Genomic DNA, 14845 nt, shown 5'->3' with positions numbered 1-14845 from the left:
AAATACGTTACACAATGGAATATGATTTACAATCACTATTAGTATTTTTATTATGATTATAATTCATATTAAATAAATATTTGATTTGTATAATAACCCAGCGGATACGAACTGCCAGTAGATAAAAACACTGTGGGGAAATTTATTTATTTTTAAAAAATATAATAACAAGTCTTCTCTAACACATTCTTTTAAATATATTTATTTAAAAAAATAATAGAATGTCATATATTTATATTCATTTAACACAAAAAAAATAATCATAAAATAATAACCTTTTATATTAAAAAAATATAAAAAATAATATCAAGTAAATATAAAAAATTTATACGTCTCAAATTATCAATTATAATAATTTTATCACTAACTAAATATGTTGAGGTTGTTTCTTCTTGGAGCTCTCTTTTTTCTTCCTGCACCCCCACTATAGATTTGAAACTATAAAAATATCCTTCCTTGAAAATTTCAACACCCAACCCCATTTCTTCTTCTCTCAGGTGTTCTATACTGTCTCCCTTTTCTTCCTCAATCCCAAACTCCTCTCCATGGAGCCCCATCCCTATTTCATCCTCTCTCACGGTGGGTTGATTTATCTTATCCGGCGAGCCTTCTTCACCATTCAATTGTGACATTGGCAACGTTATTTCCAATTTCGGGAGCCATTGACATTTACAGTCTCTTGTATCCATTAATATGCTTTCGAAATAACTAATCTGGTATGTATAAAACAAATTTCAGATTGCATATTTGAAAGTCAGAAATACTTTGAAATTAATTATTCAGAATTTATTAAAATAAAGAAGTGAAGGCTTAAGATAATCCGGAACTGTAGGTATTTTGGGAGTCCGTGAAAAAAAGAAAAGAAAAGAGAAATGCATGTAAAATCAGTTTTATATTATCGAAATACAATGATAGATCGTCTAAAGACACCAATCGGTCATGATTAAAATCAGTTAATCTTTTAGTTAATTTAAATATATTAGTAATCAAGTTTAAACATAATTGAGTCGCAATTAGACTAATTCTAAACAAAAGTCTCTACTAAGAAAACTATAAATATAGATCAAAAGTATGGTTGTTGAAACTTTTTACGACATATTTATTATAAAATTGGTTGCTTTAACTGATCGAACTCGAGCTTACTTTGGAATCAAAGCCCTCTCATATTTAAAATGTGCTCAATCCAAAAACTCTACTTAAAGTTAATCAGCATCACTGTTTGAGTCATTGAATATGAATTGTTCCACGTCCTGTGATGAGAAGTCCCATATTAATAATAACCTTAGGTTTAAAATGGTAATATTGTTTGTGGCATATAAATAAGGAAAATATAATGTACATCCTTAAATAGTTTAATCCTCAATTTCTATTGTCACATATTTTAAGCATATAAGAAGACATTAATTCCAATCCGAGAATGAAAATGATAATTTGGATTGTTTATGTTTCATCCATAGCCATGTATTAGTTGTGTCATGCTAAATATTTCTTTTATGTCTAATTTGTCTTCTCTAAAACTGACCCCGTTTCTATGATTTCATATGACACGTTTGATTGTTATTCATAAACTTTTTTATATTTTATTGTATTTCTTATTGAGATGTATTAGATTGAAGTGCTTGAAGTGGGTTTTAGGTTGGATGTGGTTCATTGAACTAACTTCCGCCCATACACAAATTCCAAAACTTTTATGCTATTTTACAATAGAAGAATAGATGTAGCACATTTTCATTTTGTTCATTACATAATTCACACATGCTACCACTAATATGTACTCCATATTTAATAACTTATCCTTTGTTGGTACCTTATCAAGTAATACTCTACATCCAAGTGTTGTGAATTAGGAAAACTTTAACACCAAAAAGATTTGAACAATGTCTCATTTTCACCAATTAGGTTGTGTTGTAGAGTGTTATATATGCAAAACTGACAGAAAATAATTCCACCTCATCAAATTTCCAAACCCATATGTCCTCTCCTCTCTTAAGATGTTGGGCAAAAATAAGTTGCTAAAATTATTGTTGTTGATATTTTTCTAATATAAATCTTTTTCTTTTCCAAATTAGTTCTCACTTCCAAGATCCATCTCTCCCTTCCCCCAACATGCTATATCAAATTTTCCTTAGAATTTGAGATTGAGTATCATCTTGGAAACCTATCCCTCATAGGTATATCTCCCACCCATTTGTCTTCCCAAAATTTTACAATGTTCCCTCTCCCCACCCTTCAACTTACACTATTGTCAAAATAGTTATCAAGAGCCTTTTCCTTAAATAAGATATATATATCTTTCAACCACCACGACCCTTCCTTTGTTAAGTTTTACCGTTGTATGTTCTTCCATGAGCTATATTTAAATTCAAGCACATTCTTCCAAAATCCTTGTTGTTTTTCCTAGTCTCCTTTCATATTTTCAATATAGCTATATTGAACTTTCCTATTTCATCTTCCTTTTATTTATATATATTTTTCCATTTGATCCAAGTTATCTTCCTATCCTCTTTCTCCCAACCCCACATAAATATTCTTTGTATTTCCATTATCTTTTTGCATTCACCCTTTGGTGCTTCAAAGAATGACAAGTAAAATAATGAAAAAGATGAAAGTATCGACTTAATTAGGCACACACAACCCACAAAGGTCAATTGTCTCCCTTTCCATCTAAATAACTTATTCGTAATTTTAACTACCACCTCATTCCACAATTGTTTTTCTAAGGGTTCTTTCCTATGTGACTGCAATTTAGAATGTTGGGTCTATCGAGGAGGAGGTTACCATGTGGGTTACACAAACACCAATAACATCTGAGCCAACTATATAAAGGGATCGACACCACTCTTTACCCAAAACCTTAAGGCAATGGGTTAATGGGTCTTTCACCTTTATAAGGTGCTCTACTTTTTTATTTCTATCCAATGTGAGACTTAGACTCACACTTGGATTCCCAACATCTCCCCATCAAGGGTGAGTCCCTTCCACATAAGTATACTCCCCCTCCAGCGGAAGCATTCCCAATCAACCACAACCACGAGTAGCCCTTTCCAACCGTCGTATCTTAACGGAACTTGCTTACCTGAATACTCTTTGCCAGAAAGACTTTCGGTATAAGGGATCATTATACTCGTCTGAGTCGGTCATCAAGACAAACATGACTCTGATACCACTGTTAGGTCTATTGAGGAGGAGGTTCTCTTGTGGGTTACACAAACACCAATAACATTTGAGCCAACTATATAAAGGGATCGACATCACTCATTACCCAAAACCTTAAGGCAATGGGTTAATGGGTCTTTCACCTTTATAAGAGGCTCTACTTTCTTATTTCTATCCAATGTTGGACTTAGACTCATACTTGGATTCCTAACATACATCGGATATTTGTAGGGAGGTTCGACACACATACATACACATAGATCTCCACACTGGTAAGATATTGTACCACTCCAAAAGGCCTCTTACCAATGGAGGTATCTTATGTGTATATAAATCCATGTCCATCTCTTATTTTATCCGATGTGGGACTTTGTTTGTACCCAACATCCTCCCCTCAAACAAAGGACTATGGTTCTCCACCTCCACCTTCCTTACAGCGGAAGTCTTTTTCTTATCCTCGAGTACACCATGGTCATTACTTCTCTTTCACAATCCATGGTCAAACATTGAACATCTCTTGCTCTCCACCTCTCATGATTCACTTTCAGGCTACCTGCCGGCCACCTGCCAAGGCTTCACCTGATCATGGAGGGACGTACTCGTCTGAACCTGGTCACCAAACCTGAACCATGGGCTATGATACCATTTGTAGGGAGGTTCAACATACACACATACACATAGATCTCCATACTGGTAAGATATTGTCCGCTTTGGGCCAAGCCCTCACGGATTTGCTTTTGGTACCACTCCAAAAGGCCTCTTACCAATGGAAGTATCTTATGTGTATATAAACTCATGTCCATCTCTTATTTTATCCGATGTGGGACTTTATTTGTACCCAACATAGAAACCCTAAGAATTTTTCTATGGTGTCCTTCCTAATTCATATTCCGCGAATTCTTATTTTGTGGTAGTTTATCCTTAGTCCTGTTGCAACCTCAAAGCATCTTAAGATAGTTTTAATGGTTATTAAATTATCTTTTTTACCTTCACACGCATATAGTATGCCGTAAGCAATCTGTAGAAAATTAATCTCTATTCCCTTATTTTCCCTACCTTAACTTCTTTAAACAACTTTTTTTATGTTGTTGATAACGGTTGAAAATACCGTTATCTATGATGTGATTTTGATACTATATGTACCCTTTCTACTTAGAAACTTCCTTGAAATCATGTTTTCTGTTAAGTTGTGTGAGTAAGAGAGTTGAGGTTGAACTTAAGGATTTTATGACTAAATTCCCTTATTTTGGCAGGAAATGAGATAATATGGGAAGCAGAGCTGAAGTGCCAAGGCGATGGAACTCAGAAAGATCTAGAAAAGCATCAGAAAGGAGGAACGCACAACGCCTGAGCGCCCTTTTGGGGGCCCTCAGCGCCAAAGCCTACCGCACACCGCCTGAGCGCCCTATTTGAGGCCCTGAGCGTAACTTTTCCTGATGAACCATGCTTGCTTGCCCTTTGAGTGAAGCTGAGCGTAAGTTTTGGTATCGCAGCACGCTCGGGCGCCCTAAGTGGGGCGCTGAGCGTTAGCGAGATGGGCCTGGACTTTTTTTTTGTTTTCATTCCGCTCTATTTAAAGGGCCCAGATGCCCTAGGTTTTGTATCTTTGGTAGAGGGAGCACATCAACACACTCTCCCACTCTTTGAAGGCGGATTTGGATGCGAGAGCTTCCATCTTCAACTTTTAGGGTTTTTCTATCTCATTCTTCTCCATTGTACATCTAGTTTCTCCATGACAATGAAGAACTAACTTCTATTTGTTGTTGGGGGATGATGTAACCTTGTGAACTCTCATGTATTTGAATTTAATCTTAATAATTTATGCTTCTTTAATTAACTGTTAGGGTAATTCTTCTGTGATCAATGCTCGCTTTGTTTAACTCATTCATAGCGTGATGTATGAATTGCATGAGTGCCGGGAGGTTCCTTACAATTAAGGTTCTTGTAGAATTATTTCCAAGAGCAGTATTTCCCAGGAATGAGGGTATGAGTCTTGGTCGTCTTAAGCTTCTGATCTTCAGAATTAATTATTAGGAATGCTAGGAGTCCTATGAACTAGTAATTAAGGATAAACTTTCTTCACCGAGGGATCGGGTTTTAAGTAATTTAGTGAGTGACGTTGACTTTAATGAAAGAAGAAGAATTCTTATATACATGAGAGTAAACTTGGTGAAATCTAACCTCAACAACATATTCATCTCATAACCTAAACCTCATCCGTTCATTGTTGTGTTACTCTTCAATTGATCAAAACTGCATTCATATTTAATTTTCTGTATTTGCATTCTAAACCAATGATTAATTGAGTTATCACACAACTGTCTACTGTCGAGAGTCTCTTGGAACACGATACTTGGTCTTACCATTTTATATTACTTGTACGATTCGGTAAACTTGCCGAAGTCTCAACAGTTGTTTGCCTCAATATCCCTGCCAACCCCTCTACCACAAATAGAATTAGGAATGACACAATTAGGTCCCTTCTCTCAACCTTCATTTTGGATGGAATTTCTCTCTTAGGCTGCTATTCAGTGTAATGTCGATATGGTTGATGATTCCAAACTTGTTTTTATCCAACCAATCTATTTATTATCAAATCCTAATATTTCCATCATATAATACAAAAGTTGTCAGCTCACCAAGTCATAAGATTTTTCATAATCCTATTGTCCTCTTCTTTTTCCTTCTTATTTAGTCCACTACTTCGTTGGCAACAAGTATACTACCTAACATTCCTTTATTCTTTAAGAACGTTGATTGTGACCGATCTATGAGTCTTGGGAACACTCTCTTTAGCCTATTTGCAAGTACATTTAATATGATTTTATACATGCATCGAACCAAGGAGATTGGCCTAAATTCACTCAATACTACTGAGTTCTCCTTTTTAGGTACCGATGTTGTGAAAGATGGATTACAGACCTTAGGCATTTTCCAAACCCTTTGAAACCATTGTACTGCTTCGACTATGTCTTCCTTTATGGTATCCCAGTTGGTTTTTATGAAATAGAAGTTGAAACCATCTAGCCCAGGGCCTTTTTCACTCCCACAATTAATTGCTTCTTTTATTTCCTCCTCCTTCACGTCATCAATCAGTACCTTATTGCTTCTTTGATAAAGATAGTCAATATTTCAAATGCTAATCTATATACTATTTTTTGGCTTTAAACTTTTCTTCTAAATATTCTTGTACTACCTCTTTTAATTTGCTTGGTTCCTCACACAACTTCCCTTTCCAACCCGTTTAGTTCATTCCTTATTATTTTCCATCTAATCCTAGAGTGGAAGTATTTGGAATTCGTATCTCCCTACCCTATCCAATTAGCCTTATCTTTCTACTTTAGGCATGACTCTTCTTTGTTACATACCAATCTTAGTTGGCCAAGTAACTTCATTTCTTATAGTCTCATGTTGTCGTCTATGTTACTCTCATCACCCTCTTATACACTCCTCTTATCTAACTCAACTATCTGGGTAATGAGTTTCTGCTTTTTAGTTTTCATGATACTAAAGACTTCTCTATTCCACATTTTCAGCTTTTTAGTTTTCTGATATACTAATTGTAGGTTAATAATAAGAATTTTGTATATGCATATATTAATTATCAATTAATTGCATATTAAAAATTTATATCTATAGGTAAAATTTCATAAAATTTAATTATATATTTTAAAAGGATAATAAAAAAATTTAATGCAAAATAATGTAAGTATACATTTTAGTTGATTAAATTAAGACTTGCATTTCTGGTAGCATCATTTTGGTATCTCCAAGTCTAGTGTTTGCTATATTGCCAGAGGTCAATTTGAAAAGTTACAATAACGAACATATGCGTATTAGTTTATGAATATTGCTTTCACATTTTTCTAGTTGTCTGTTTAGTTATTCAACTCGCCCACGAAGTTTATCTGCAATATTATTAGTTAGTTTCTAAGACCTTTATATTGCCTCATGTGCAGCTAATACAGTTTCAAACACCCTAGACTTGGCTTTCCATTGAATATGTCCAAAGCAGTCTTTGTTTTATGGAGTTCTTGTTTCAAAGCAGCCACCTCCTGAACATTGTACATATTATTAAAAGACTAAAAGATAGAATGATTATAAATTAATTTAGCATCCAAGCGTGGCATTTAGAAAAATCTGTTGATACTTTACTAAAACATTTTGCCACGAATCTTTACCATTTAGTCACTCTCTTCAATCTCTACCTTTCCACCTCCAACTTTCAACGAATATAAACTCCAATATATACTTATAAATTGTAATGGTAAGTAGAACTCTCGCCTTGATTCATGACCAGTCTTACTTCATCTATGAAAAAAAAACTTTTTGTTAGAAGTTATTGGTTCAAAAGCAAAAAAAAAACTCAAATCCTCGAAGTCCCTATTTAAGCGGGTTAAGAATAAGGCTTATGTGAGTTTGGACCCACTGCAATATTTCAATTAATTCTTAAAAATAATACTTTCATCTTGTCAAAACGATCAATCTCGGACCGAAGGCCAAGACAAACGAGCCTGGACCAAAAGTAGAGAAGTTTTGTTTCCGACCAAAATTTGAGACGAGCTCTTTTGAACTAAAGGTCTGGAAGGGTCAACTCGAGCTGAAGGTCTAGACGAGCAAGCTAGGACCAAAGGTCAAATCAATCAACCCAGGTTGAAGATAAAAATGGGTCAGCCCAAGCTAAAGGATGAAGCTAGTTCAAAGGTCGAAATGAACCGACTCAAAATGAATGTTAAGACAGGCCATACCAAAGGTCAAGAGGGATCTACTCAGACCAAACCTTGAGATGAGTTGGCCCAAAACAAAGGTCGTGACAGGCTTGAAAGAACTGACCTTGGTTGAGACGGGCCTAACCGAATTGGCCAAGTTAAACCTCGCGCAAAGAATTGGTCAAGTTTGGAACATACACGTTGGAAATTCGATTGAATTTCAATTGGAGTAGACTTGACCAAATTTATACAAGAATTGACTCGACTAAAGTTTTGTTTGAGTCGACATGACAAAATTTGGCCAAATTTCGGTCGGGGACAAATCGATCGAATCCAACGAATTCGGCCAAAGTTTGGATGGGCTAATGTTGTTAAATTCGACCATTATTGACTCGACCAACCAAATAGGCCAAATTTCGACTAGTGTCGAATTTGGTCAAATTTGGAGAAGCCTTACTCTGCCAAATTTGGAGAAGCTAGGGAGGATTTGGTTGAATTTCAGATAGGGACAATGCAATCGAATTCGTCCAATTTTCAGCATGGTTCGACTCTGTCAAAAGGTGGTCAAAATCGACTTTACTTAAATTTTATTATGACCATTTTGCCTGAGTTGACCCTAACTAGAATTCATGCGAACCTAACCGAAATTTGGTAGAGCTATCTATCAGTGAAATTCGATCGAGCTAGCTTTAACTGAGATTTATTAAGAAGTTTGCCTTAGTCGATATTTGGCCAAATTCAATAAAGTTCACCCTTTTCAAAATTTGGCTATAACCAAAATTTGGTTGTTGTTATCTTCGGCCAAAACTCGATCGAATTTGATCATGATGGCTCGACTCAAGCTTTTAAGTTTAAAATAGGTGCATTTGAACTCAAAATGAATCGATTTGGACTAAAAAAATTAATTTTAACCAATTTAGGGTTGAGTCATATATTTTGTTAGTTATTAAAAGTTAAAAATAATAAGATTTTATTACTTTTTTTTATATAATAATAATTAAATTGGAAGTAAAAAAATTATATATATTATGAGGGGCAAAGATACAAAATTTTATATGATAGAGACAACGTAGGAAATGATGACAACAGGTACAAAACTAATGGCTTAAACAGAACAAGAATTAACAAGAAAGTATAATATTTTATAAATTTTTTTTCAGTTTTAAACTCATAAAAGCAAGTTCATATAAATGTAAAGAAAAAAAGACAAGTAAAGGCAACATTAAAAACAATGTAACTAATTGACTAACATATATATTAAAAAATTTAAAACATTCAAAAGAGTTCAACAATAGTAAATTGTATTGAAAAGATAGATAGTATCATTGCTCTTGCCTTTGTTTTAGTCTGGCAAGGACTATAAGATCTTTTATGTGCTTTAGTGAACACCATAACAAAATTCTTAGTAAAAATAACAATGTAAAATTACTAAGTCATTTTCCAAAGATAATAAACTTACATTAAAAAATGAAGAATCATCTAATTTTAAAAGGATGAAAGAAAAATTATATTTGTTAATAATTATAATGTAGTTCATAATTTTTAATTCAACTTTACTAAAATCTTAGACTCCAGCACTTGCTTCAATTTCAAACTCACAAAAACATGTTAATATAAACACCATTACAAAAGTTCAAGTAAAAAAGTAACAACATTATAAATACATTACTCGTACAAAAACAAACCTATATTAAAAAAATCCATAACTACTCAATTCCAAGAATACATGAATCCCATACTCTATTGAAACAAAATTAGTAAAGTTTGCTTTTATCTTTTGCTTCAATTTTGTAAAAGTAACAAGTCAATACAATACTGAGATATTTTTAAAACAAAATAAATCTGTATTAAAAAATTAAGAATCATCATATTTCAAAAGAATGTAGAAATCACAAATTGTATTAAAAAATTGTTAGTATAAAAACTCTTACATTTGTTTTAATCTTGAACTTACAAAAGCAAGTTAATGTAAACATTATCACAAAAATCCTACTAAAAGAAACAACATTATAGATATACTATTGATATATATATATATATATATATATATATATATATATATATATATATATATATATATATATATATTAACAAATTTAGAATCATCCAATTATAAAAGAATGTAAAAGCACAAACTGTATTGAAAAATAGTTAATACGTTTACTCTTACCTTTTACTTTAGTTTTACAAAAATCTTTAAGTTCTTACATTCGCTTAAGTTTCAACTCACAAAAGTAGGTTAATATAAATACTATCACAAAAATCAAAACAAAGGCAACACCACTTAAAATACATTTATACCATTCAACACCACAAGAACACAAGAATCACAAAATTTAATTGAAAGATAATTTGTAGGTTAGTTCTTATATTTTTCTTTATATAGTCTTACAATTATCCTAAGATCTTATATTTGATTTAGTATCAAACTCACAAAAAGTAACTTAATATATGTTACTACAAAAGTCCTAATAAAGGTAACATCAACACTATAACTACTTGTCTAACATATATTTAAAACAAAATAATCCTATATTAAAAAATTTAGAACCCTCAAAGTACAAAAACAACGCAAGAATCACAAACAATATCTAGAAACAATTAGTACTTTCACTATCTTACCTTTTTTTAGTCGTACAAAGACATTAAACCTGTCCTTGGCTCTAATCTCAAATGAAAACATATTGTCTGTGTATGTTTATATTCTTGAATAGAATGATAAAATATTACATTATAAACGTGAAAGATGTTGATAATCCACAAAAATTAAGATATATTTTTTAATGAAAACATATTTAGTATATTATAATTAAAGTACAAAAATATTCCTGAAAAATAGATTATCATTATAACCTTTAATAATAGGGATTTAATATTATCTTTGAACAATAAGAATCTAATTATATTTTTTTAATAAACAGGATCTAATTATGTTCACATAAAAAAACAACATTATGTTTCCTTTGTGACTTTGTGAAAATGCTTAGTTTATTCTTGGCATCGAAAATTATTATTTCTTATTTAAGAGTAGTAATAAGAGAAAAAACAATACTTGTGAGAAAGAAGTGAATGAGAATATAATATATGTAGTATTAATAGTGTCACGTGACATAATATTGTCACATGTTAATATTATTGTTAAATGTTATTATCTTGATATTAATTTAGTCAATATATATATATATATATATATATATATATATATATATATATATATATATATATATATATATATAATTCTATTTAGTTTCAATTTTTTAAAAAATAGAGTAACAATGTCCTTCTCCAAATTGAAACAAAATTTATTATTTATATAAATCTTAAACTGATATTTTTATAAAAATTTAGAGATTAAAATCATGATTAAGAAATCATAGGTTAATAATATATAATAATATAATATACTAACAAAATTATCAAATCATATATCAATAATATATAATAATGTAATTTAGTAAAAAATTACTTTTAATAAAATATCAATGTAAGATTTATAAAATAATAAATTTTATTTAAATTTGAGGAAGACAATATTCTCCATTTTGAAATAAATTGAGAATAAACTGAATCAATAAAATAAATATAAGAACAAAATTGAATTCAAGACAATGATACTGATACTTGAGAGAACCCTTCCATGTGACTTAACACATGACAACACAAATTTGTTAGTAATTTTTTTTCAAAAAAATCCTAATTAAAATACTTTTCCAAAAATAATAATACAATTGAAATTTTTTTAAAAGCAAAAACTAACTCAATACACACTCTCACCATATTGAGTAATAAATGTTGATAATGGTTCCATAGTTGACAATCCATTAGTTAAAAGATTCAAAAATATTTCAGAGAAATAATCTAAAACACATACAAATTTAAATGACAAAAATAATCTAAAAACATTTAAGATAAACAATGAGAAATGTGAAATGTTACAATTTCCAACTAGTTGGTTGTTGAATTATAAATTATCTTAGAAGACATTCTCTACCTTTTTCATGTTCAAAGGTTCTAAAAAATATAATGAAGTTAAAAGGAAAAGGAATTAGAGTGCTTCACTTTTTTCTTTGCACCTCACCGTTTTCTCCTACACTTTCAATTTTTTAAATAATGGTAGATTTGCCCCAATTGACAAGTTAGGAATCTTTGACCATTATGAGATTCTTCTCTCTCAAATTTTCTTATTAAAAAAACCCTAGCAGCATCATGCACCTCCACGCCTCATTCTTCTTCCTCCGCGAGAGTTCCCGGTCTTTTTCTTCCCCTTGTTTTCGTTCATTTTCCTCTGTCTTCATTTGCTCGATGCATGCTACAGTGGTTGCAGGTGATTATCGTTGTTTGTGGCGTCCTGTTGGAGGTGCATCTTGTCTTCCTCGTGTAGCAAACGTATTCGTCGTGCCGATTGAGGTAATGCTCCTTTCTCCCTTTCTCTTTCTAATTATATTGTGTTGATTGAAATGCATAATGGAGTGGTGATTTGGAGTGATGCATAGTGAGATTAAGAAGAGGGGATGATGAATTGCGTCGAAACATATTTTGAATGTTGGCAAAAATGTTAACCAATATTCGAAAGTCGTTAATACCTTCAATGACTTTCGAATATCAATTAACGTTTTGCATCACTCCAAACCACTCATCCATTATATATTTCAATCAACACAATACAATTAAAAAAGGGAAAAGAGAAATGAAGGTTACTTCTGCCGGGACGATGAATAGATTTTGTTGCAGGAAAAAGACGAAATGTTGTAACGCCGTACCACTAACAGGATGCTACAAACAAAGAAAACCACCAACGACTAATGCAACGACGTTGTCGGCCGTACACGAAACAACTGAGGGTCGAAGAAGACAAACAAAAATGAAAGAGAAGGAGAATGAGAAAACCAATAACTCTTGCGAAGGATGAAGAATGAGACGTAAAAGTGCTGGGTGATGCTAGGTTTTTTTAATAAAAGAATATGAGAGAAGAATTTGAGAATAGTCAAAGCAAGTACCTATTTGAAAAATTGGAAGCACAGAAGTGAATGGTGCATGAAGAGGCACTCTCAAAACAATATACCAAACCATTACAAATATAATAACAGAGCAACTAACTATACCTAAAACGGTTTAGAAATCTATATAGTTCCCAAAGGCATTTCAAAATTTGTCAACCAAAAATCATAATACCACATTGTCAGATGAAACATTTTACCATTACATTAATTACTAATGAACCTTAATCGGAAAAAAAACATGTTACCATGTCCTTTAACTCCCATATTCTTTAGGCCACAAAAGTTTATACGGTAAATGTTGGAATATAAATTGATTTTGTGTTTTAGGTCTAAGAGATAGAAGCCCAAGATTAGAAAAGACCCAAATAGAATTCTAGAATATCCTATTTGAAAGGATTCTAGAATGATCTACAAAAAAATCTAGGGATGCTTATCCATAAGATGTTTCTAGACAAGTTTAGAATTATATGAATGTTTTAAAAACCCTTAGATGAATGTGGTGTGACAAGATCCTAACCATTGGTTAAGTAAGTGCCACTAGTATAAATAGAAGATGGTTGTAACTTTTATTGTTTGTAATTAAGTCAAAAAAAATTTAAAAACATTCAATACAACAAATCTTTCCTTCTCTCAAAATCTTCCAACCTTTCCCAATTTTTAAACACTTCCTTCAAGTCTTTGAAATTTTCTCCCAAAAATAACTCCAACGAACCATTTTAAACTCAACAAATTACAAAACATGCAAACTATGAAAAACCATAAACTCAGTGTTTGGAGCACATAAAAAGGAAAATATAAAAAAAATTATAAAAGGAAATATGGAAATCATGAAAACCTTAAAGATAGTTTCCAAAGCACACAGAAAGGATACTCCAAACAGTAGAACTTCAAAATTCTAGACTTCGTAACAGTACAACTTACAAAACTTCATAGAACAATCGAACCGCAGAAGACCTTCAAGCACATTTGTTAAGCACTTCAAGCACAATGGATAAACAAAAACCAGTTACTCCAATGAAAGAGACAAAATAGGAAAATAAAAGCCTATTTATTCAACACTTGAACATAAACACAATATTGGCACCGATAACAACACAAACGCCATAAATAATCAAAAAACCATAGTAAAAAAATAAATAATCGAAAAACCATTATAAAGCTTTGTAGAAATGGTGTTAAGGAACATCTAACCTTATGAAGTGAATTTGTGGTCTCTACATCCTTTAATGGAAACCTCATAAATTTTAGGAAGAAAACAACCTAAATCCCAGTATACATTTATCACTGATGTGCAGAGATTTCGAATCAGATTTTTCCATCACATATTTCATCCAGTCAGAGTTGGGAGAAGAAAACACCGAGCGGGAAAGGTAAAAATACAGAAAAACCAAAGAAGACCCCGTAATGTGAAGGCCAATCTGGTCACTTCCAATTTTCGAAAAAACAAAAAGACAATATAAACCAATATAAAACAAAAGTTCCAGAACAATAAAGAAGGACAAATTCGTCATTTTACACTGGTTAGTTTTAAAAAAAGCAGAATAAAAGCTTTCAAAAATGACTAAAAACCCATTCCAACGGATACACGACGTTTTACGTGAATGGGTATTTTGGAAAGCAAAAATGTTAAATGACAAAATGTTACTATCTAGGAACTAACAGGTGGCAACTCCACCGGAGAAACCATTGTATTTGGGGTTTGCAACACAAAAGGCCTGGAAGGAGGTGCCAGTGCAACCGGCCTCGAAACCTGTTGACCCACTGGCGTCACAGGAGAAGGCACCGCCCTCTCCCACTGCTTACGTTGCCGCAAAACTGGTGGAAGTGGTGACGGCAAAAGTGGTGTAGTAGGGGCTAAAACACTACTACTCGATGGAGCAATTGGTTAGAGACTAATTTAAAACATCGAATATGGTCGGAGACTGATCCAATGCATGATCCAAGTTCATCCCTTTATCTGGCAACGACAGAGAAAAGGCC

At 32.3% G+C, this 14845-nt stretch overlaps 1 pseudogene; it reads right to left on the bottom strand.

The window, feature by feature from the left end:
* Positions 1–2145: 2145 nt before the first annotated feature.
* On the bottom strand, positions 2146–5653 carry LOC148193390 (uncharacterized; annotated as a pseudogene).
* Between the last annotated feature and the right edge of the window lie 9192 nt (positions 5654–14845).

This window comes from Vigna umbellata, chromosome 9 (genome assembly GCF_029865625.1).
Source record: "Vigna umbellata cultivar VRB3 chromosome 9, Vumbellata_1.0, whole genome shotgun sequence".
Classification (NCBI taxonomy): domain Eukaryota; kingdom Viridiplantae; phylum Streptophyta; class Magnoliopsida; order Fabales; family Fabaceae; genus Vigna; species Vigna umbellata.
Note: the sequence above shows the minus strand (reverse complement) of the source record. Positions and strands in the feature narration are given on the sequence as shown.